This window comes from Aulonocara sp. 'chitande type north' Nkhata Bay, linkage group LG1 (assembly GCF_057382095.1).
Source record: "Aulonocara sp. 'chitande type north' Nkhata Bay isolate Kocher_YH1m ecotype deep benthic linkage group LG1, A_spYH_male_GT1.1, whole genome shotgun sequence".
NCBI classification, from domain to species: domain Eukaryota; kingdom Metazoa; phylum Chordata; class Actinopteri; order Cichliformes; family Cichlidae; genus Aulonocara; species Aulonocara sp. 'chitande type north' Nkhata Bay.
In genome coordinates, this window is record NC_141344.1 from 26,278,530 (window position 1) to 26,303,698 (window position 25,169).

The window sequence follows — 25,169 nt, forward strand, 5'->3', positions numbered from 1 at the left end:
ACTAATAAATACAATGTTTATTTAAATATTTTACCTCGCAATACTGTTATCTTTTGACTATAAGCATAAAAGTCTCCTTGAAATACAAAAGACGGCATACAAAGTTAAATGTAGGGTTAAATTAACTTTAAGCCTTGGCCTGACATCCCTTTGGTCTAGCCTGGGGAAAATTCAAATTGACCACTGGCTGTGCTGAGGTGAGCGACAAACAACAATGTCACACAACTACCTGAGCTATGTCCTTGCCCAAAGCAAAAATTGGTGAAGTACAGCACTTGCACGTCCTTCATCTAATATGTTGTGTGTTCCACATCTACAGTGAGTCCATTTGCGGTGACAGTTGTGTTTCATCCTGTCAAAGATGCAGAAATCCGTTTTGTCAGTTCACCTGACAGATATGTTTGTGAGTGTCTCCTGCATAAAACAAACAAACAAACAAAAAATGAAAAGCAACAACTTCAGTTATAATACTTGTGTATTAAGACAAACTTGGCACTGATATATGTCAGCTTTTTTCCCTAGAACAGCATCTATTTTTGCATTGCATGTAATATCTGACATACACTGAAAAATTGCTTAACACTGCATGTAATGTATCATTTAGGTGTTCAGCCTGTGGACAAAATATTCACAATGAGTGTCATAATTAATAGATGACTTCTTGATTAAAACAAATTGGATGTGTTTGGCTGAACTATTGATGGACTCTACTACATATGATATAGCACAAGGTTTAGCTTGTAAGTAAATGATGCGTTTCTGACTCCATAATTTTATTCTCGGGCTCGGCTTGACTACCATTGCGTAATTCAAAACGTAATTGTTTTTTTACTGGGTTTTGATGCAGACCTTCAGTTCATCCACTATTTTGATATAAGACATTTCTCTCTAAGGCCACCATCCCTGTAAAACAACTTTCTTTTAATTGGCTCCCTTTTGTAAAGAGAGAATTTGAACACCAAATGGGACACTGCACATAGCCAGAGCTTTCTGGATGAGATGACCATGTTAGGAATATCTTGATAGACATGGTAGAAAGTGTAGAACAAACCCCTGATTAGAAACAGAGTTTTTACTGTGTTCTAAAACCTGAGCTAGTCTCTCAGAAAGAACACTTTATAACAGCCCTTGGACATTCACCACTGCATAATAGTTCCCTTTTCAACATTAGGGTCATGGCTACATGTTGAAATACAAAAATAAAATAAAATAGAATAAAAACACATTTGATTCTATACAGAGCGATAATACAATGACTACTGAAGCATGTAATTTCAGTTCATATGTGGGTGTCTTCAGATAGACAGCCAGCAGCCAGTGTTTATATTCACACACTCAATTTACAACTACTCGCTGTGTTGGCACTGGAGGGAAAATATAAAAGTCGTCTTAGGAGGACTCCAAAGGTTTTTTTTTTTTTTTTTTAATTCATCAGAACTTTGTTTGCTTCATTATTTCACAGCAACTTCTAAAACCTGGCAGCAATTGCAGCAGACATAAGACCTATATGGAGTTGGCACATAATTCTGTGATTTGACACACTGCTCTGCAGTCCCAGGGACATTTTGTGCTGTAACGTGGTCAAGGTTTAGCTGATAAGACGTGAGTGGATTAGGGCTGAACGATTATGGAAAATAATCTAATTGCGATTTTTTGCCCCAATATTGCGATTGCGATGCGATATGCGATTATTTTTTAAGGTCTTTGTCTTCTGTATTATTAAACAAAGACAAGCAATACATCATATAGTATGGCCAATACTATATTACATTAATTTTAAACTGTTCTTTCCTGGAAGACAGACCTCTGTTATGATGACATGAGGTGATGCATGAATTGATGACTGACATTTTTATTTAACTTCTTCAATCACAACAGTATATTTGAACATACACAATAGTTTATTTTTAGCTTACAAACATCTGAGCATAAAGTGCTGACAAGGAACCCTGGTGTAAACATTAAAATGAAAGTCAGTACAATGTGCAGATTGCAGAAATATACATAAAAAAAATCTGTGGCTTTACCACACTCAGTTTTTCGACATCTGTGAACTACTAGACAGTCATTCAATTAAAAAATAATATTAAATAAATAAAACTAATAAATAAAAAATACACACATCTTACTGATCTCTGCAGTCAGTAACATTACACATAAAGTGCAAACATAATAGCAATTGTATAAACACACACACACAAACACGCCTTTAAAGTTTAAAGGCGTGAAATTGGACGGTCTAATCAGAAGGCTAGTTCTGATTAGCGTCACCGCTGTCTCGGTGGAGTTTAATAAACTCGGCCGTCTGCTTCTTGCTATCTAAAATATAACCAGACACTGGTGTAAATTCTCGACTGTCTCATACTTCTGTTTAATAAGTTTTCTGTTTGACGTTTAGTCAGCTGTGTGAAAACCAAGGAGGAACCCACCCGGGGGATTAATAAAGTTTTATTTTATCTAATCTAATAACTTTAATCTCAGCCAAACCGATTTACTCACGAACAAACAAAACACTGAAAAAAGCCCAACAATAACATTTTTAGGTTGTCTAAGTGACTTATATATTACGTTTAACCCGAGCAGCGAAACTCCGCGGTGATCTGAAAATGATGTGCCGGGAGTTGTGCCGTTCTCGGCCGCATCAGTAACCCTCGAGCTCCCGGCTAGCTGTCGAGCTGGTGGGTAGCAGACGCCTCTGAAAACGTCGAAGCACTTTTGCAAATATGGGATATCTTGATAAACCGAGCAGATATTTGATGTTTACACAACTACTTTCTCGCCTGAAAATATGTTAAAAGTTTATTTTGTGACCCAGAAAGATTAGTATGAGTAATTTTAAAACTTAGTAGCGGCCGCCATTGCTGGAAACTGGAGTTTGGCTGGGCCGCGCTATGAATTCTGGGATATGGTAGTAATTTGGACAGCCTTCGGCACGTCGCTGTGACGTAATCGGTCTACAAATGCGGCCTCAGGAGGATGCAGCCCATGAATTTGGACATGTCCAGAGTATAATCGCAGCCTTTGCGGTTAGAAAATTGCACTTGATCATGTCGCGATATTATCGCAAATGCGATATATCGTTCAGCCCTAGAGTGGATGTCATAACCAGACATCACTCAGTCTTACATGGCATTTGCTGAACGTTCCTGCAACCTGCAGGTGGTGTTTGTGGATAATCACAAAGGTTGCGATTTTTTCTTTTAAGGTTGTTAGCTAATTACTAGGGGTGCAACAATACATGTATCGGTATTGAACCGTTCGATACAGTGCTTTCGGTTCAGTACGCATATGTATCGAACAATACAAAATTTATTTTATCAACTTTTCTTCTGACGATGTTGTCTGTGTGGAGAGCTCAGTGGATCTGCGTTCGACTACTCCGCCTAGGCTGCACTGTCGAGCGCAGATCCACTGAGCGCAGCGCAAGCTAGCGAGACAGAAGCTAAGCTCATTGCAACATGGCAACTGCCTCAACGCTACCCGAAATTGAACCTCCCCCACCCTCATTCAGATCTGGCGTTTGGAACTATTTTGGTTTTCATGTGAAGTATGACCCTGATGGACACAAGTAAAAAAGTATGTCGGATGTGTCACGCAATGCTCAATTACATTGGTAGGAACTAGTGGGTTAGCGCAGTTAGCTCGTTAACGTGTTGACGCCGTCCAGCCCCATGCACGGGGCAATCCGCGGTAGCTCGTTAACAGAGATTTCCCGCGTTATGATAGATTTATTTTTTTCATTATTTTGTTGTTTCAGCAACATTAAATTTAAAAACTGTACTTTTGAGTTAAAATATATATTTATAATTTTAATAAATGACAAATTAAAAAGGCATCAACATTTTTTGTATCGAAAAAATATCGAACCGTGACACCAAAGTATCGAACCGAACCGTGAATTTTGTGTATTGTTGCACCCCTACTAATTACAGTGAACAAGTTAAACTGTACATAAGAAGTCCACCTAGATCCACCTAAGAGTATGTAGCCCTCATTTACTCAATACCATTAAATAAATGGGCTTTGGGTTCTTTTTCTAGTGTACTCTCGTACGATGTTTTAAATTAACTTCTCTTTTGTTTCTGGGATCAATGAAGCTTATTCCTTAACAGTAGCACTACACGCGAAAATTAACACTAGTGTCTATAGTGCAGTAAATCATGTCACACACCATGTAAAGTAGAGCATTGCAACCCTCCTTTAATTTACCAAACAATGAAAACAAGAAAATAATAAAATGGCAGATTTCAGTATTCAGGCAAACCAAAAACACACACAGCAATTTACCCACTGTACACAGAATCTCCACACATACAGTGTAAACCACCAGTGATAAAACAATTATAGTCCCAAACTAACCCTAAAGCCGGCAGAGATAAACCCTACGTTGCAGGCCTGTATTGATCCAGTATAAATCCAAAACGATCTCCCAACCGGAAGTTCTTCACTCAATGAGCAAAAGATAAATAAATAAACTCAGTACCTTGTGAGACGTGCAATTCCCACCAGCTTAATCCAGGTAACAAGTTGTCTTCAGCTCCGTCAGAAACACTCCGCTCTGAATGCAGTAGCACAAAGATGAGGAAGGTCCGTGATCTCCACGTACTCCACAAGCTACCTGTTTTAGCTTCCCACGTTGCCAGAGGTACTCTGAGTGACGCGGGCACTCAGAGTGACTATCTGGGGTGTGTCCGTCGTTATCCAGTTCGGTAACGATCCTCTGCAGCTTGTTACGTTCCACAACTACAGTGAAACGGCAGCCTACAGTAGTCCTTATTAGCGAACGGCTGGGTTAGCCTCACTTTAACTTAATGCGTGCACGGCCGCAAGAAACAAAGCACACAGTCCAGCAGACTCACGCTGAAACTTTACGTGTTATGTCACTAGCCTACCGACACTGTGACTTATCTGTCCGAAAAGTCAAAACACACTTACTCTTAGTACATAAAAACAAGCTAACTTCTCCGGATGCTCCGTGTAACTCACGCACCACCGCCCTCTCTTCTCGCGCTCTCGTCTCTTTTTTCCTTTTCCTTCTCCACCCTGTGTTACCTTCACAGACCTTACCCCCGTAGGAAATTACAGTTCTCACAAACAATTCACAAGAAAAGAAAGATAACTTATTTTAAACAATGCAAACATGTTTTTAATCATTTTACATGAACTCTTACCTTTTTAAATATACAAGAAAATTTAAATAAATGAACTCTTTGATATTTATATTCTCAGATTTCACTTATCTTTTACTATTTATGCATCTTTTTAACCCGGGTTACAAGTAGGAAATCTTTTGGTAAATGGTTCTTTACTACTTTTAAATTTAAAATGTAGCACACATATTTTTTTCCCCCAATCATAGCTGTAAGAGCAGATTACCATGTGCTTGATGGACCAAAATCTCTTATTGTCTTTTAATAGAGTCATTAGTTCTAAGCGGGACTATTGTAATTTGTTGTTGTCAGTTGTCCTAAAAACTCCCTGAAAAGCCTTCTGTTAACCATAGTCAAAGGAGCTTGCAAAGAAAAGCGTCTGGACTTCTTTAAGTTGCTTGAAGACGTTTCACCTCTCATCCGAGAAGCTTCTTCAGTTCTAAGGTCAAATGGTGGAGAGTCCCAGATATAAACCTAGTGGGAGTGACCCCCCACAGAGGGACAAAAGGACCCCCTGATGATCCTCTAATCGCCTGAGCCAAGGTGGGAAACTGGGCGTGGGTCCAAATCAGCCAGAGTTTCGGGTGTGTTCATTGTGAAACCTGGCCCCACCTTATCATGCAAATTCCTGAGGTCAGATGGCCCAGGATGTGAGTGGGCGTTAAGGCGTCTGGGAAGGGATCTCAAAACTGGATTATAGATGGCAGAGAGTTGGTGTCGTAAACCCCCGCCTCTGTTCAAAGATGGTCGCTCACAGTGGACATAGATGGCTTCTTTCACTCCTCTTTCAAACCATCTGTCCTCTCTGTCCAAAATGTGAACATTGGCATCCTCGAAAGAGTGTCCTTTATCCTTAAGATGCAGATGGACTGCTGAGTCTTGTCCTGTGGAGGTGGCTCTTCTGTGTTGTGCCATGCGCTTGTGAAGTGGCTGTTTGGTCTCTCCGACCAACTTCACACCCGATCAGATCTGCACACTGTTAGACCTCTGCCTCATCACTACATATTTCAAGTACAACGAAGGCTTTTACAGACAAAAACATGGCTGTGCCATGGGCTCCCCCGTGTCACCTATTGTAGCCAACCTTTACATGGAGGAAGTGGAAAGGAAGGCTCTTGGCTCTTTCAAAGGAAGAGTACCCAGCCACTGGTACAGATATGTGGACGACACCTGGGTCAAAATCAAGACACAAGAAGTGGAATCCTTCACTGCGCACATTAACGCTGTGGATAAAAATATCAAGTTCACCAGGGAAGACACAAAGGACAACTGTTTGCCTTTCCTGGACTGCGCTGTGCACATTGATGAGAACGGCAAACTCAACATCGAAGTTCACCGGAAGCCCACACACACGGACCAGTACCTCCTCTTTGACTCCCATCACCCTCTGGAACACAAACTTGGAGTAATCAGGACCCTACACCACCGGGCAGAACATGTTCCCTCTAAGCCTGAAGGGAAAAAGAAGGAACACACACATGTAAAGGAAGCACTCAAAACGTGCGGCTATCCTAAATGGGCGTTCTTAAAGTCAGCAAAGAGGCACAGAAAAGAAGATCAGACACCAGCGAGGGAGGACAGACGCAACAACATTGTCATCCCCTATGTAGCCAGCGTATCAGAGAAACTCAGAGTTTTCTCCAAGCATGACATCCCAGTGTATTTCAGACCCAGCAACACGCTCAGACAGAAACTGGTTCACCCGAAAGACAAAACGCCAAAACACAGACTTAACAATGTGGTGTATGCTGTACAGTGCAGCGAGGAATGCTCAGACCTCTACATCGGAGAGACCAAACAGCCACTTCACAAGCGCATGGCACAACACAGAAGAGCCACCTCCACAGGACAAGACTCAGCAGTCCATCTGCATCTTAAGGATAAAGGTCACTCTTTCGAGGATGCCAATGTTCACATTTTGGACAGAGAGGACAGATGGTTTGAAAGAGGAGTGAAAGAAGCCATCTATGTCCACTGTGAGCGACCATCTTTGAACAGAGGCGGGGGTTTACGACACCAACTCTCTGCCATCTATAATCCAGTTTTGAGATCCCTTCCCAGACGCCTTAACGCCCACTCACATCCTGGGCCATCTGACCTCAGGAATTTGCATGATAAGGTGGGGCCAGGTTTCACAATGAACACACCCGAAACTCTGGCTGATTGGGACCCACACCCAGTTTCCCACCTTGGCTCAGGCGATTAGAGGATCATCAGGGGGTCCTTTTGTCCCTCTGTGGGGGGTCACTCCCACTAGGTTTATATCTGGGACTCTCCACCATTTGACCTTAGAACTGAAGAAGCTTCTCGGATGAGAGGTGAAACGTCTTCAAGCAACTTAAAGAAGTCCAGACACTTTTCTTTGCAAGCTCCTTTGACTACGATGACCTGGATGACTGAGAACCTTCACAGACATATTCTGTTAACCATAACTTTACACAAGCATCACCTGCATTTGGATGATTGTCCCTGAAAACCTAATATAAAATCTCCATTTGCATATAGTGGTATTTTATTAAACATAATTTGATGCACATTAGAAGCAGTTAAATCAAATAAATGTGGAGTAAATTACTAACTATGCAAAACCTTTACTCATTAGTGAGTAAAAGTTGGAACAAGAGGCTAGTCGGTTTGGCCTCGGTCACCAGTGAAAGCATATTATTTGTTAATTTCAGCACAGGATAACAAATTGTTAGGAAATTCTAACAGAGGTTCTACTCTGTTCTACTATCCACAAGTTACCCAGGCATTGTTAGGGTCCTGCAACAGAAGCAGTGATGGTTTAGTCTGTATTTATCATGCTATGGTGTTGGGGAAAAGGCAAATGTCATGAAGCTCTCCTATATCACAGTGCTGTGACACAAAACTCATTTAAAAATAGCTTAACACCAACGAAATATAACAAAATAATAAAAAAAGGTTCATAGATTTTTCATATATTTTCAGCTAACAATTATGATGTGCTAAGAACAAAGTATGACTTTGATTTGAATGATGATTTATTGTTACTGTATGTTTGTTCTGTTTTACAATGTAGTTTGAAGCAAGACACCCTTTTATCATTGATGCAGTAAGTTTGGAGCAAGGGGCTAAGGAAAGCATTGTCAATACAATGACCTAGCCAACAACTGAAAATGACTGCATCTGTGTAAGGTGGGTGTTTTGTGGTGTGTGGTATTTTTTATATGAGAGAGGAACACTGATCAGGCTGGTGGGTTCTTTCATTCATTTAAGCAGTGAAGTAAAGAGGCTCATTAGTGGGGCAATTTTAACAACAGAATGATGGCGCCTGTGTTTTAATGATGATGCTGTAAGAGTATGATGGAAAAGAATATTATCTAAAGATTATCTGAAGCTATCACAATCACCGTAACACATTTTGTTCAAATTACCTGAAGTAGATATGTCACAATGTGATATAAACAACAATATACAATCAGTAGTATTAAGAAAAATACTAAACATACATTTGGCTCCTCATATTTATAATAATGATACATTTTTTTTAGGTAAAGTATTGAATTGTTTATCTTCTTTCTGGATACATTATGTGGGAAAATGTTTTGTTTGATGCAGCTTTACTTATTTTTCCATACTGATCATCCATCCATCCATCCATCCATCCGCTTCCGCTTATCCTTTTCAGGGTCGCGGGGGGCGCTGGAGCCTATCCCAGCTGTCATAGGGCGAGAGGCAGGGTACACCCTGGACAGGTCGCCAGTCTGTCGCAGGGCCTCCATACTGATCAATTTTTAAAAATATATTTTTAATATTATTTAATATTTAATATATTTTTAATATGTTTTAATATAGTCTGTGTAACACGACAAAGAATGCAATGATACATGCTGTAAATACGCCCCCTATCCTGTAAAACTTAACAAAGAAAAGCTATTATCCTTCTCCATCCCATCACTACCTGGAAAAAAATGCTATAACTGTAGTAAACTTTTCAGTCAGCACTCCTCGACATCAATCACTCAGTGAAAAATGCTTCAAAAATAGTCACTGCTATTAATGTATTCTACATTATGAGAACAGTCCCACCTCCCACCAGACTTAAAGGCAGGCAGATAAATGTGTCTGCCACTTCCCAGAAAAAAAAGGTTAGGCTATATTTCGAAAACACAGTAATATCATAGTAATGGCAATTTTACATTAATGTTTACCAAAAAGAAAAAAGTAAGAAAAAAGCTGGAAATATCTTTACTGCTGGTGTCTTTTATGTCTGAACCCATTGAAAAACAACAGATTCATTGTGAACTATGTAGAACTATTTTGACCACTGTGGTACCAAGGCCAAAGACTTGTAATTCTCCAATTTAAACTTAGCATTACACACCTTATACAGATAGCCATTGTTTAAATGTTCATTTATTTGCGTTGTCTTATCTTGTTTGAGTGCAAATTTTAAGACCTCAGAGGTCAATGCAGGTTTCCATCTGAACACAGTTATTTGAAAGATTGGCCAAAAGATTACTTTGAATGCGGACTATAGCCTTCACATCCCTTCAAAAACCAAAACGGTACCTGCATTTTCTGTTCCCTTTTCTTCCTTGGTTGTTCTCAGGGACCAAGCAGTAAGGGATAGAGGACACAAGTGTTTAACTCAAAAATATGGAGTTTTATTGACCCAAAATATGAAAGATAAGTACCAAAGCCAAAAATTTAAACAGGCAGACCAATAAAAGAGGTGGAATTCAATAAACTAAGCTCAAAATAACAACTAACAAAGCCTCAAACAAATGTAAGCCAAACTGACCTGCTGAAATGACACATAAGGGAAGTTAAGTACTAGCTTAGCTAAACCACATAACACACAAGGGGAAAACAAAAGGGCTGCCATATAACCAGCTAACAATTAAACAAACTCCAAAACCCACCAGGCAATGAAGCATGTGGTTCAGTCCAATGAGGCTGTCAGCAATACTTCAGATCCCCCAGCCCTTTGCCACACCTTTTGCCAACCAGGAAGGAGAAGCCAAACCCCCAGGTAATTCAAAAAAAGAAAGGGGTGTCCAACTCCAGGCCTCAAGGGCCAGTGTCCTGCAGGTTTTTAGATGTGTCCTTGATCCAACACAGCTCATCTAAATGTCTCAATTACCTCCTCAACATCTCTCAAAGTTCTCTAGAGGCCTGGTAATGAACTAATCATTTGATTCAGGTGTATTGACCCAGGGTGATATCTAAAATCTGCAGGCCTGAGGCCTGGAGTTGGACACCACTGTATTAATATAACATAAAACAGAACTTTGACCTTGCAGTGTTGATATGTGTGAACTCCATATAGACATTGTAAGGTGTGACGGAAAAAAAAAAATCAATATATTGGACAAAAAGTAAAATATACGTAAAGTAGTGACTGTAAAGTAAAATTAAGTGATGCAAATTAGTGGCGAGGTGTGGATCTTACCATGTGTGGCTTGCCATCACAGTTTTCCAAAAAAAAAAAAAAGGTAAGTAGCTTGTAAATGGTCTGTATTTGTATAGCGCTTTACTTGGTCCTAAGGACCCCAAAGTGCTTTACACTATACACAATCATCCACCCATTCACACACTGGTGATGGCAAGCTACATTGTAGCCACAGCCACCCTGGGGCGCACTGACAGAGGCGAGGCTGACGGACACTGGCGCCACCGGCCCCTCTGACCACCACCAGTAGGCAAGAGGTGAAGTGTCTTGCCCAAGGACACAACGACCGAGACGGTCGGAGCCGGGGCTCGAACTGGCAACCTTCCGATTACAAGACGAACGCCCAACTCTTGAGCCACGATCGGCCCCCTTGTTTCGGTGTATATGTAGAAAATAATGAAAAGTTTAACTTTTGTAATGTAATTGTAAAAGGCAAACTTTAACTCTATATTCATTATATGTAAAGTGAAATACTTTGAGCTTTGTTTTGTTTAAATTTGGGTAATTATGGCTTAAAGATCATCAAAACATCTGAAAGTATGTTAATTTATACACTCTGTATTTGGAAGGGGCTCCTTTATTATGAAATAACTGAATCAATGCTATCAGTACTATTCAGAATTTTTAAGTAATGCAATATTGGACTGTGATGTTGTCTTGGACTTCCTTGCATCCTCTGTATTTTTTAAAGACATCTTACCCCAGAGATATGTCATTTGTCAAGTTCATGTGTTGGCCTTTTCATATTATTCTTAATTCATATTTTTCCTAATACTATTACAAATGTAGTCATTGCCAGAGTCTTTCACACCAGCACTGAAAGGTCTTTTGAACTAATAGAATTAAGGGCACAAGTTCATTGATGAAAATCGAGGCAGGTGTCATGTCCTTTTGCTTTAGTAATGACTGCAGTCTGATTTGTAAAACTGAAAGGAGGCATTCAGACCATCCATGCCAAAGAAAAATGAGACATCTACAGTTCAGCAGACTTGGCCTGACACATGTCTGTGCCTGTCTCCTTAATGTAACACATTCTCACTCCCATCTCATATCATACTGATGCTTGGTCAGGACCCAACTGCGTGACACGCATGGGGCATCACTTTTAAACTGGTTAGTGCTTCAGAATAGGAGAATAGAGCTTGCTGGATCTGGAACTACATTTTTTTCAGTTTTTCTTTCATTTTCTTTTCCCAAAAATACAGCAAGAAAAGGAAAAAAAAACTTGTCAACTATGTCATGTGGATTCAGTCACCAGCTCTCCTCCATATCAAAATGAAAGTTCTCATTTTCCAGACATCTTGGAAAGAACCTTTAGTTGTAATGAAGACATACAGAGAGACATTTGCCTCAAAAGTGTTGCAAATGTGTTCAATATGATCTACAAGCATAAACAAAAATTTAATCCACAGATCATGTCGCATGCGCACGTGGGATATTGAGAAAAATTTAAAGCTGTCAGCTTTAAAAACAAAACACAAATGCATGTATACACAGTTTTACACTGTAATTAAAAGCAGCGTAATTTTTTGGATTTGAGCAGAGCTGGCAGACGGAAATCGGGCTCAAAACCTCAAGTGGGGATGCAGGGTGATCCGTGCGTATGAGGCGATTTGTTTACAAGTATTGTAAGTGAGTGAGCGAGATGTACATGTAGTTTGAGACATTTGTACCCACAGAAAGGTTTTCAAACCGTAGAACAATCAGATTTGTGAGCTGAACTTAATAAATTGTGTGTAACTAATCAGTATATATTCAGGTTTCGAGGTACACATTTGTTAAACAGTTTCACGTGTGATCAGATTGCTGTATATTTGTGTGTGGATTGAAGCATGTGCTTGTGAATCCTCAAAAGTTACATACAAATCTCTGTACACATTTGTAAATCTTAGCTTACACTTGTGGATGATATTGTATACATTTGCAACACTTTTGAGGCAAAGTTCTTTCTATAAATCCCACCCTGACAGTGGGTTGCTGTGATGTTGCTGAGTTCCTCATCCATGAGCTAGTTAAAGGTCCTTTGTTGAAGCAGGTGCCTATTACAACATTTTCCACCTCCATGTGGAGAAACAATTCTCAATATATCTTTGAGGAAAGGATAGTAGACTCAGTCATTCTTCTGCACAATAGATGATATTACAATATATTCACTCTCTCCCCCGCTGTCTCTCTGATTTCCAACCCTCTGTGGAGATTTTGGTTTTTAAATCTCTGTTCCAGATATTTAACTTTTATTGGCAATCCTCTGATAGGCACGATGTAAGCACATTTTAAAAGTCTGATGTATTGTCTTTTCCTTTTAACAGTCCTTTGACATAATTATTTCAACAAGTGATTGCAGGGGTTCAGTAGGATAATCATGTTGTTATGCTTTAACAAACCTGTTACTGTTAAAGATGGCTTAGAATTCATTCTTCACACAGTTCAGTGTTTGCTTCTGTTTTTTTTCCTGAGCAAAGTGACAAAACATATACAGGAACAGTGATGAAAGAACAAGGAACACTGAACTATGGAGTAGTGTCTCTTTTAGATTAGCTTACTGACGATGTGGCTATACGTGCCATGGTCTTCCTCGTCCTCTCAGGTGCTGACCTGCATTCGCTTTGTTTTTCTTCTGCCTGTAGGGGTGGCTGCCCTAGATTCCACTGACACACCTGATGTTCATCTATAATCACTAACAGTATATAGCCCCAGTTATCCTGCCCAGTCCTTGCTGAATTGCTAAGCCACACCGTCTGAGTTTACTCTGGCGTGCCTGCCTGCCTGCCTGGCTTCTGGGGAAACATAGCTGTCATACTGTTTCTAACATAGAAATACTCATCAAAGTTCAAATCTGTGAAGTCAGTTAATCTCCTACTTCCTTGCCAAGAAAAGACTGTGAAAACCTGTTAATAAACCCGTGAAGACTGCATCAACTTACCTGAACCCTGTAACCTGTGAAAACAAGAAACCTTTACCTGCTTGTCAACCTTGGAGTAACTCATCCTGTGAAGAAACACAGACTTGAGATTCTTTGCTTCTAAATAAATCTCCTCTTTGAATAACTGCAAATAGTCACCTATTGTTTGCTTAATGGTATTCATTAAAATCTTTGAACTGTTTTCCACTGGACCCTGGCAATTAGTTTTTTTGAACAAACTGTGACAGTGTGTTAAATGTGTTGCAAGCGTTCCTGACAGTGTTTTTGGCAGGTTTTTAAATAAAGATTGTTGTTGTTGTTGTTATTATTGCTTTAGTCAGCAGGTGCTCAGCTTTTAAGATGGGCAGTGAGTGTGATAGTGCTGATTCTTTGACAATAATGCTTAAACAAAAGATTGATATTGAGTTACAGGAAATTATTTTTAGGTGCTTTAATGAAAAACCAAATTCCACTGTGATCTGTAGATCTTTTTCTTTTAAATTACTGAATACCATGCCTCTAGAAAGGTTGCTTTTTCATATTTCTCCCAGTTATTTCCAATTACCTAATTATTACTTTGTTAGACTCATAAGCATGCAAACAGTCATTAGTTTGTATATGTGTAATATGGTTAGCAATAATTCCCATAGAGTAGACTGTGACTGTTTTGAGACTGCACACATGTACCTAATCCTGGTTTCTTCCTTCTAATCTACTTTCTTTGTAAAGACCACTGTGATCAATGTTTTGTTTATTTGCCTGTGTAATAAGCAAATTATGCTAAGCGGGAAAAGTCACCTCTAGCATTAACCTGCTTGCATTTTAATCAATGACTTAAGTGATTTTTATCAGGATGCCACAGGCAATGAGGTGATAGAGCCAGTTACAGAATAGAATCTGTCCTTTTAAATGTCAAAGAGATTTAGTTCTCTTCTTTAGTGGTTCTGCTAGAAAAAGCTATTTCTCCCAAAGTCACTGATCCAAGCAGCATTCATCATACTGTATTTGGAATTAATGGCCTCATTTATTACATCCAGTGCAATTCTGATAAAATTATAGTATTGACTTCAAACTTTGTTTTGATTGAGTCAGTTGTGCTTCATCAGATTACTCTTTAATTCTAATTAGTGAAGCACTACTAGCCATCAGTCGGTAGTAAGGCAAATTAGAAAAGGTCATATTACCTATTCTAATTATTCCACCCAGTTTACTTCACTGTGTGCAATTGCCAGGTGATAAAGATACTGATATTCTACTGAAAAAAGATTCCATGTATTTCATTGTACTTAGTAGTTTGTTTGTTTACAAAAATGCTAGTTAAAATTGTATTTTATGGTTTAAGACTATGTTCTTTATGTCAAATTCTTTACAGTTCTCAGTCACTAATCCAGATTTGTCAGTAAGAATTGCTTAAGAAAAATCATACAATTGTACTTATTTGCTAACTACTCTGTTATAGCGATGGGAATTCCTGCACTTTTTAGAGAACCGGCTCTTTCGGCTTGGCTCATTAAAAAGAGCTGACTCTTTAGGCTTCCAACTGGCTCTTCAGGTTGTTTTTTTGCTTTATTTAATTTATTATCGAAAACAATATAAAATTATGCACAAAAGGAATTACTAATGTAAAAAAAAGTGGTTTTATTTATATACATTTATATATAAATATATACGGGGTCCCCTAGAGACAGAAAAGTCACTTCTTGCAAGAATCAGCTTTTAATGTGTAGGAGTATATGGGACAACTGGCAGAAAATGTCACACGATAAAGAAAGAAAACTTACAGTACAGTGGGGCAAAAAAGTATTTAGTCAGCCACCAATTGTGCAAGTTCCCCCACCTAAAATGATGACAGAGGTCAGTAATTTGCACCAGAGGTACACTTCAACTGTGAGAGACAGAATGTGAAAAAAAAAATCCATGAATCCACATGGTAGGATTTGTAAAGAATTTATTCGTAAATCAGGGTGGAAAATAAGTATTTGGTCAATAACAAAAATACAACTCAATACTTTGTAACATAACCTTTGTTGGCAATAACAGAGGTCAAACGTTTACTATAGGTCTTTACCAGGTTTGCACACACAGTAGCTGGTATTTTGGCCCATTCCTCCATGCAGATCTTCTCGAGAGCAGTGATGTTTTGGGGCTGTCGCCGAGCAACACAGACTTTCAACTCCCGCCACAGATTTTCTATGGGGTTGAGGTCTGGAGACTGGCTAGGCCACTCCAGGACTTTCAAATGCTTCTTACGGAGCCACTCCTTTGTTGCCCGGGCGGTGTGTTTTGGATCATTGTCATGTTGGAAGACCCAGCCTCGTTTCATCTTCAAAGTTCTCACTGATGGAAGGAGGTTTTGGCTCAAAATCTCACGATACATGGCCCCATTCATTCTGTCCTTAACACGGATCAGTCGTCCTGTCCCCTTGGCAGAAAAACAGCCCCATAGCATGATGTTTCCACCCCCATGCTTCACAGTAGGTATGGTGTTCTTGGGATGCAACTCAGTATTCTTCTTCCTCCAAACACGATAAGTTGAGTTTATACCAAAAAGTTCTACTTTGGTTTCATCTGACCACATGACATTCTCCCAATCCTCTGCTGTATCATCCATGTGCTCTCTGGCAAACTTCAGACGGGCCTGGACATGCACTGGCTTCAGCAGCGGAACACGTCTGGCACTGCGGGATTTGATTCCCTGCCGTTGTAGTGTGTTACTGATGGTGACCTTTGTTACTTTGGTCCCAGCTCTCTGCAGGTCATTCACCAGGTCCCCCCGTGTGGTTCTGGGATCTTTGCTCACCGTTCTCATGATCATTTTGACGCCACGGGATGAGATCTTGCGTGGAGCCCCAGATCGAGGGAGATTATCAGTGGTCTTGTATGTCTTCCATTTTCTGATGATTGCTCCCACAGTTGATTTTTTCACACCAAGCTGCTTGCCTATTGTAGATTCACTCTTCCCAGTCTGGTGCAGGTCTACAATACTTTTCCTGGTGTCCTTCGAAAGCTCTCAGGTGTCTTTTATACAGATGATGAGTTCAAACAGGTGCCATTCATACAGGTAACGAATGGGGGACAGAAAAGCTTCTTACAGGAGACGTTACAGGTCTGTGAGAGCCAGAGATTTTCCTTGTTTGAGGTGACCAAATACTTATTTTACCCCCTGATTTACGAATAAATTCTTTACAAATCCTATCATGTGAATTCATGGATTTTTTTTTCACATTCTGTCTCTCACAGTTGAAGTGTACCTCTGGTGCAAATTACTGACCTCTGTCATCATTTTAAGTGGGGGAACTTGCACAATCGGTGGCTGACTAAATACTTTTTTGCCCCACTGTAAATGTATTGGTTTTATGCATTTTAATTATTATATATGAAACTGACACATTCACTTCTGGAGGGAATCAAAAAGTCCCCCATCTCATTTGTTTTCAGCCTCAAGATCCTGCTGCATGATATTCTCTTAAATCTCAAAAAAAGAAAGGAGAAGTGTTTTTTCCTCCTGCTGGCAGCAGTGTTGGTCAAGTTACTTGAAAAAAGTAATCAGTAACTAATTACTGATTACCTCCCAAAAAAAGTAATCCCTTTACTTTACTGATTACTTATTTTCATGGGTAATTAGTTGCTTAGTTACTTTTTAAAACACGATTTATCCCCTAAATAGGTAATAAAGCAATAGAGCTTTCAGCCCAATTCTACTTTTTCTGCATAACCCATTATGTAAAATGGAATCAAATGAAAAAGTCTCTTTTTAAAACTTGTTTTATTAGTTTCAATCTTTTAACTTTATGCATCAAGCAAACATTAAATTATATGCAACATTCTCTGACTGGAAGAAATTTGTTTAACATTTAAACCTATTTTCTGCACATTCCAGCACATAAAATAAAATCGTTTTTTGTGTTTACACTCACTCTTTCAAATAGATGCAAGTAAAACACAGCAGAAAATAAGTAAAATCAAAGACTCACTGTTTCACTGTTGCTCTATTTTCACCTGTATAGCAGGAGTGCGGCAGGCGGGGGTTTGCCCTGGTGCAGGTGTGCCGCAGCGGTCAGTGGAAGAATACGGCAGTTTCTCTGTGAATTTCACATTCCAGCGACAGCGTATTTGGTGCTTGCTCGGACGTTTAGGGGGTTTTCTGTTGTAAAAAGAAGTTTTCTTCCTACACAATGAGCAGCGGACGCTAATGTTTTTGTCACTTTTTACAAAATCAAACTCAAAGTAAGGTCAGTACTTCCACGCTTTAAACGCTGCACGCTCATACTCTCTCCCGCACTCGATATATTATCCATTGTTGATCTGCACACAGCTGTTGCCACGAACGTCGCACTCGCTTACGTCATTGTCATGAGACACTCTCGCAAAAAAAAATCACGGTTTTAGTAACGCAGTAATGCAGCGTGCTTACGGGAAAGTAACAGTAATCCAATTACCTTTTTTGGAATAGTAATCCCTTACTTTACTCGCTACTCGAAAAAAGTAATCGGATTACAGTAACTCGTTACTTTCATCTCTGGCTGGCAGAAATTGCAATTAAGCCTATGTGTAGCTCTTTTTTTTTTTTTTTTTACAGTTCAAATTCCATTGAATTTCAAGCACCCAAGCCAAGTCTACAAAAACACACTGACCTCAAATGCTAGAAAACAAGGTTATTATAAATGTTCTCATGTAATAGTCTTGGAAGGTGGAACACACTTGGAAGGTGGAATATTTGGTATAAACATATTAAATGAAACTGGGTGAAATTAATACTGATTTTAGACAAAGTTGTGTGACTCTTCAGGCTTCCTGCAACTGATTTCATCTAATACAGTATTGTGGCGAGCTCAGAAAAGGAGGAGACAGAGGTAACGTCTGGTCTTGCTTCCCGCAGAGTTAGCCAGGGAGCACAGCTGTTTATTATTATTCATCAGACGAACACACAACGCTAACACACCCGCTCGGCGCAGCTCTAGCGTAACAACAACAAACACTCTCTCCACCCAGAAACACACAGTCGCAGAGAGAGAGCGTCACCTGTAACCATGGCAACATAATGCTGCCGCCAGGACATAGCTGTCAAAAGAAAACCCCAAACAGCCCTGACCCGCTACATAGCCCCCACCTAAGGGGTCAGTCGTCCCCGACAACCCCATTACCCAACACAAAGTCCTGCAAATGTCCATGTGTCTTCTTTCAGCGCACCGACCGATCTCGACCGGTGGGGGAAGAGTCACTCGGATCAGAACATGGGGTGCCACCAGCATCCCCTGCCTCGGCGGCTGCTGGAGCGAGTGGTCGGTATGGTGAGAGTCTGTCCTGGTGCAACACGACCATGTGCCCCTGGGCCCGGCATGCGGACCTGGTACACCACGTCTGTTAGCCGCTCCACGACCTCCGCCGGCCCTTGCCAGTGACTGCAGAGCTTGGCGGATGCTCCTCTCTTGCAAACCGGGTAGTACACCCAAACCTTTTCGCCTGGGCCTGGCGGGTGTAGTCATGAACCACCCGCGACTGCTCCCTCCACCTCCTGTAGCAGTTCATGGCCACCAACACGCGCCAGTTCCCTGCCTTGGTGACGGGAAAAGGCCCTAGGATGTCTACTCCCACTGTCTCCATCGGCGCCCCCACCTGGTGCTGCTGCTGCAGGGGGGCAGTGGAACGTTGAGTGGGGCCCTTCCGTCCCGTGCAGGTGTCACAGCAGTGCACATGAAGTTCCACATCCTGTCGACAACCAGGCCAGTTCAACCGTCCCCTGAGATGGCGGAGAGTTTTGGCATTCCCATAGTGGCCGGCCCCCACCGAGCCATGGACAAGCTCGAGCATCTGCTACTGCAGCGACCGAGGCACCAACAGCTGCAGGAGACCCTTGCCCTGACCGGGGGCCCGCCATCTCCGGTATAGAAGGCCATCGTGGGCCTTCACTTCGGCCCCCTGTCCTGACACCCCTGTCCAGCCTGGGCGTCGTGCCGCCTCCAGCCAGGCCCCCACCTGAGCCAACGTCGCATCAGCCTCCTGCTCCTGCTTCAGCGAAAGGCAGAGCCGGTGTTGATGGTGTGCTGGACCAGCCGCGTCTGCCTGCAGTCTTCGTCACTAGCGGCAATGATGTCCACATTCTTGTCCGCTGGTCAATGGTGAGACCTACGCTGCTGCGCTGCCAGAGGTCATCAGCAGCTTGGGTTGTCTCGGTCGAGGGAGGTTTGTTGGGCCTAGAGGCTGGGGCTGAGGCGAGTAGAGATGGTCCAGGGCCATCGGCATCCAAAGTCTGTTGAGTGGCAGCTGCCTGAATCCTGGCTTGTCGGTCTCTGGTCCCCTCCGTTCCCTTTTTTTGACCGCACTGGAGGGCCAGAGTAGAGCAGGGCAATATGACCAAAATATTTATCACGATATACATTTGAAAATTTGCGATAACGACATAACTGACGATATAATTGACACTAGACAAAATACTTTACAACTCCACAACTTTATTAGTGCAAAAAAACCCCATCAATGTATTTTCACTTAAACAAGCAGCTGTTTTTTTATGTTTAAAGTTATATAAAAATTTAACAGTGCAAATGCAAATTCCTTGCTGACAGTTTAACCAAAAGGCATTTCCAGTGGAAACTGGCCGACATATCCTCAGCATAACCATGTGTAATAGCCACAAAACTTAAAAAGAGGTTATACACACACAATACGGTAATATTATGTTGGAGACAGTATGTATCACTCTGCGAGGTTCCTGCCTACGATAGCCGTAATGCTCCGACAATCCATCAAGCGGTGTGGGTTCGTAGCTTAGCAAAGTCGTACTAAAACATTTGACAGATTTCCGAGCGCCGTGTATCACATAAAATTGGTTCGAGGTCAGTAAACACAACCCCAAACAGCCCTGACCCGCTACAATATGTTCAAAGTACAAATCAGTAAGCAATAATTAGCAAACAGTATTAAGCATTAATCTATTTAAATGAATGACTACTTTTAGTTTGAGTGGAAAATACTCAGAACACAAAAGAGGGAGAATAATGATATAACATTTTAAAGTACAGATTTTCACGATAGATGCAATCTACATTGGATACTTTCACGTCTGTTCTTCCTCGTCTTTTTGAATTTTATATGCATTTGTCACAGTGCACATATTCTGCCACTGTGTTAGTATTTGCTGTTTATTAATGCACTATTTTACATATAATAGGTTTGCACACAGCTCTATAGGCTGGAGCATATTAGATGTAGCCGAGCTGATGTTTGTTTACATTGTTAAAGATGTACATAGCCCTTTACACAGGGGACAGACAGGTCAAGAAGGGTAGAGCTATGTAAGATCATCCGTATCTATACCACAATATTTTTAATTAGACACAAATGTCAGACCAAATATTATCATATTTTTTAAATAAAAATATCCTCCCATTGCCTACACACACACACACACACACACACACACACACACACACACACACACACACACACACACACACAGAGAGAGAGATGTTATGCATCCTGCACCATAGTTCAAGCATTCATGGGGAAAAATACATAAAGAAAATTGTGTTTTTACACGAGGGATGTTAATGTCATACATCAAACTCCTCAATAAAAATCAAATACACAACCGCATTACATCAATAATAACAATGCTTTAATTTTACAATGATGAAAAACAATTATACCTAAATAGCTCATCAATATTCAATTATCAGTTTCTGCTATTAATCTAGGTCGAGTTTCAGAATGAAATTCCAGTGACAAATCTTATTTGTTCCTTACAACATTACTACTTTTTTTTTTGAATGTTGGGAAGTCAGACACACTACATTTCAGCTTCAGCAAAGCCTCTCGGAATTTACTGTTCATTACATTACATGAGTTGTACTGAGTTGTCTGACAGAGTTTAACTATATGTTGTCAGACTATAGATCTATGTCAGCTAATTTAAATGTTTTTGTGTCTGTTATTTTTTTTGTTTTATTTAATTTGAAAGGTTATGAGGAGGAGGCCCCTTTGGAAAAATCTGAGTGGACTCCCAGAATGGCTAAGATGGGGAGGGGTATGATAGACTGCAAATCTAAATATGGTCCGATCCTGCTACTTAATGTCATGTGGAGACTGAAGAAAATCCCAGGAATGAATCTGAAAAACGAGATTGGTTTTCACTGTGTTTAGCACATTTGCATTCCCAAGGCACAAGCACACGGTTCTTAGACAGAGTGCTCTGTCTGCCGCCATGGTGTAACATTGTCAAGGAAATGCATTTTTAGTGTTGAGTATAATTCATAAAGAACTGGTTTATACAATCTGACAGTGATACATACTTTAAACCTTAAGTACAGATCTGAAACAACCAAAACTGACCAGCTTTTTACAGTTTGTGACAAAAACTGTGTAAACCACATATTTTCAGAATTCATATATATCTATATATATATATATATATATATATATATATATATATATATATATATATATATATATACACACTCAGAATTGAGGGGATCAAACTACCAGAAGGCAACATTGCAGACTTTGAGGACATCAAACTGTACATGGGCATCTCACATGCAAATGGAAACCATGAAGAGTCTGCTGGGAAAGCTGTAAGTACCTGCAGATGCTAGAAGGTAGAGCATACATGGAACGCCACAACCAAGTGGCTGGCATAGTATACAAAAACATCTGTGTGCTCATCTGTCTCTGTCGAGTATGGCCTGGAAGTCCCGAGGTCAAAAAGGGAGACGCCCCCAAGGTGGTGGAGAATGACCGAGTTAAGATCCTGTGGGACTTCCAGATACAGACAGACAAAATGGTGATGGATAACCAACCGGACATAGTAGTAGACAAGCAGAGGAAGACGGCAGTAGTGATAGAAGTAGCATTACTGAACGACAGCAACATCAGGAAGAAGCAACACAAGAAACTGGAGAAGTACCAAAGACTCAGAGAAGAGCTTGAGAAGATGTGGAGGGTGAAGGTAACAGTGGTTCCAGTGGTAATCGGAGCAGTAGGTGCTCACATTGTGCAAATAAAAAATTGTCATCCTATGTAAAACCAAACAGGTTAAATGGATTAAATTTAAATTGCAGAAGTACACTTTGTACATACTGAAAGTGACTATATATGTTACTGTACTTCCAATTAAGAAGAACAACTGCTAAATAAAACTGATTTCTGAACAAGGAAATGGTCCAAAAAGGTGGAATGAAAAAAAAAGCATGACATTTTGACCTGGGGTAATATGTCACCTGCCTTAAATCTATTTGAATATCTGTAAACGTATGTTAAAATGCAATGCAAAGCAGCTTAACCTCTTCAGCAAAAAGTGGCTAAAAATTTCATCTCATTGACATACTTGTGAAAGATTGGTATCATCCATTCCCAGAAGGATCAAATATGTTGTCAGAAATCAAAGCATGCATCTCAGCAAAGTAAGGATTCACTCAGTGTTATTAAAGTTGTTCGACAGTGCATTCTAATGTAGTTATATCAAACGCAAACATGTAGTCGTGTTTTCTCGTATATTAATAAAGTACATTGGAAATAACTATCACTTATCGATTCAATTTTCATTGGCCCCACTTTGAGAGTCACCACCATCGCTAAGCAGCGATTACTCTGTAAAATGATCTGAAACACATGGTCTCATAATTACCATTTAGCAACACAAACTTGCAGGCTACAGCCCCACACACCAAATCCCTATCCTAATAAGGACACACGTGATCGTTCTCTAAGTATTTAGATATGAACACAAAGCTAACAGCACAAGTCAATGATGACACCAGCACAAACACAGTTTAAAGTGATCGCCACAAGGATACTTTAGAAACATGAACAGGTAAAAATGGAGCTGCGGCCTTCAGTTTGTTAACTGTAAAAGTTCAGCAGTGGATGATTTCACCACAAATGATGGCTCACTTCAACATTTACTGAGCACTTAACTTTAACATCACTCTGGGCTCTTGACTTAGCATTAGCATGCTATCTGTGCAGGTACAAGTTGTGTTAACAGTGTAATGCAGTTGTTTCTGTCCTGGAGCAGTCTTTACTTTACCACCACGCTCTCAGCTTTTTGTGCAATAAAAATAAGTAATGTCCATATCCACACTGCACACTGTGGCACTATTTTCCTCCTCTGACACATGAACTGAAATCAGCTAATCGTACCGGGAGCGCAAGAATCGATAAGCGGGATCGATAGGCAGGCAGACTAACGATTCCAGGGAATTGGACTGCTGGGAACCGGTTGTGTACAAGAACCGGTTCTCGATTCCCATTCCTAAGTGAGACTCAGCAAAAAAAAAGAAAAAGAAAAAAAGAAAACAAATTTATAAGATAAATAGTTATAGATATATTCTTCCACATGTATGAACACATAGGGCAGACAGTCACTCTGCCTCAGTGCACCTTTTTTCACTCAATGAAATTCAATTATGAAAAGAAAATGTTGAATCATCACAATTACTCAATGGATATAAAAATGAGATGCAAATAAGTGTGGTACTATGCATTTGAGGCATTTTGTCACACCATAATGGTATAATGCTGATAAGGAAAGCAAGGCCACAATAAATTTATTCGCACAGACAGAAATAGAGAAAATGACTGAAAACTATGAAGAGGTTCAATTGTAGTACATGGAAGCAAATGTGTACATAATATGGCCATAACGTAATATAAATATTGGAGGGGTAGTGAAAATAGCAGTAACAAAATTATTATATTGCAGTATTCCATTTGAGATTAGCTTGTAATGTGCTGATTTTATGTGTAATGGCTGTTTAATATAAAACACAAAGTCAGTATTTATGTTCAACTAATCATTCAATTAATACGCTTTTACTCCCAGCATCTGCTGAGAATAAAAAAAATCTTTCTTTGGATAATGTAACAGCTCCATTCATGGCTTAAGTATACCATTAACACTGACTCCATCGTTTTTGGAAATGCCAGCCAGCATGTCTGTCTATTTCAACATGGCAAATTTGAACCATGACAATTCACACTGCTCTGTTTCACCCTGATCACTGTGCAGTCAAGATGCCAGAATCTCGTTAGCCAGTCAAAAGCCACCAAATCTTAGCCCTGATGCCTGCTTTGCCTCTACGAGACAAAATGTTCTATGGTGTGTGTCTGTCTGTAGCATCTGTCAGACCCACTGGTGGTGCCAAAGACTTATCTCCTGTTAGCTACAGTCATTTGCATATGTCCTTGCAGTTGTTTGGCATGAGCCCATAATGACAAGAGGGGGCAAGAAGACTTGTAAAAGAGCTGAGAAACGGTTATGACAGATCTTGTCCGATTTTCTCGTTGTGTTAATGCTGTTAAATATGGGCAGTAGGCCTTATGTTGCAGAGCAGTTGCTTTATTTGTTGTGTGCATGAGTTACTGCTGTCTCTATGAAATTAAATGAAATCCTTCACTTGATAATAGTATAGTTTGATTGAGAGTGGATGGTTATATCTGTGTCTTACAGCTGCAATGACAATGTATTTTTCGGTTGCCAGGTAGCTACCTGAGAGACAGTTGGATCATAATCTGTGGATTTCTGGGGACTTCTTGTGCTAAAAGTTTATTATTTTGTGTACAACATGAACATATAAATTAAGCTAGGAAACTAAATGTAACACAAGACTGGTTTTTATCAGTTTATCAATTTTAACTCACCTCACACCAAAATATTAAGAACACATTATCAAAGCATGATCAAAAAACATAGAGTTGATGA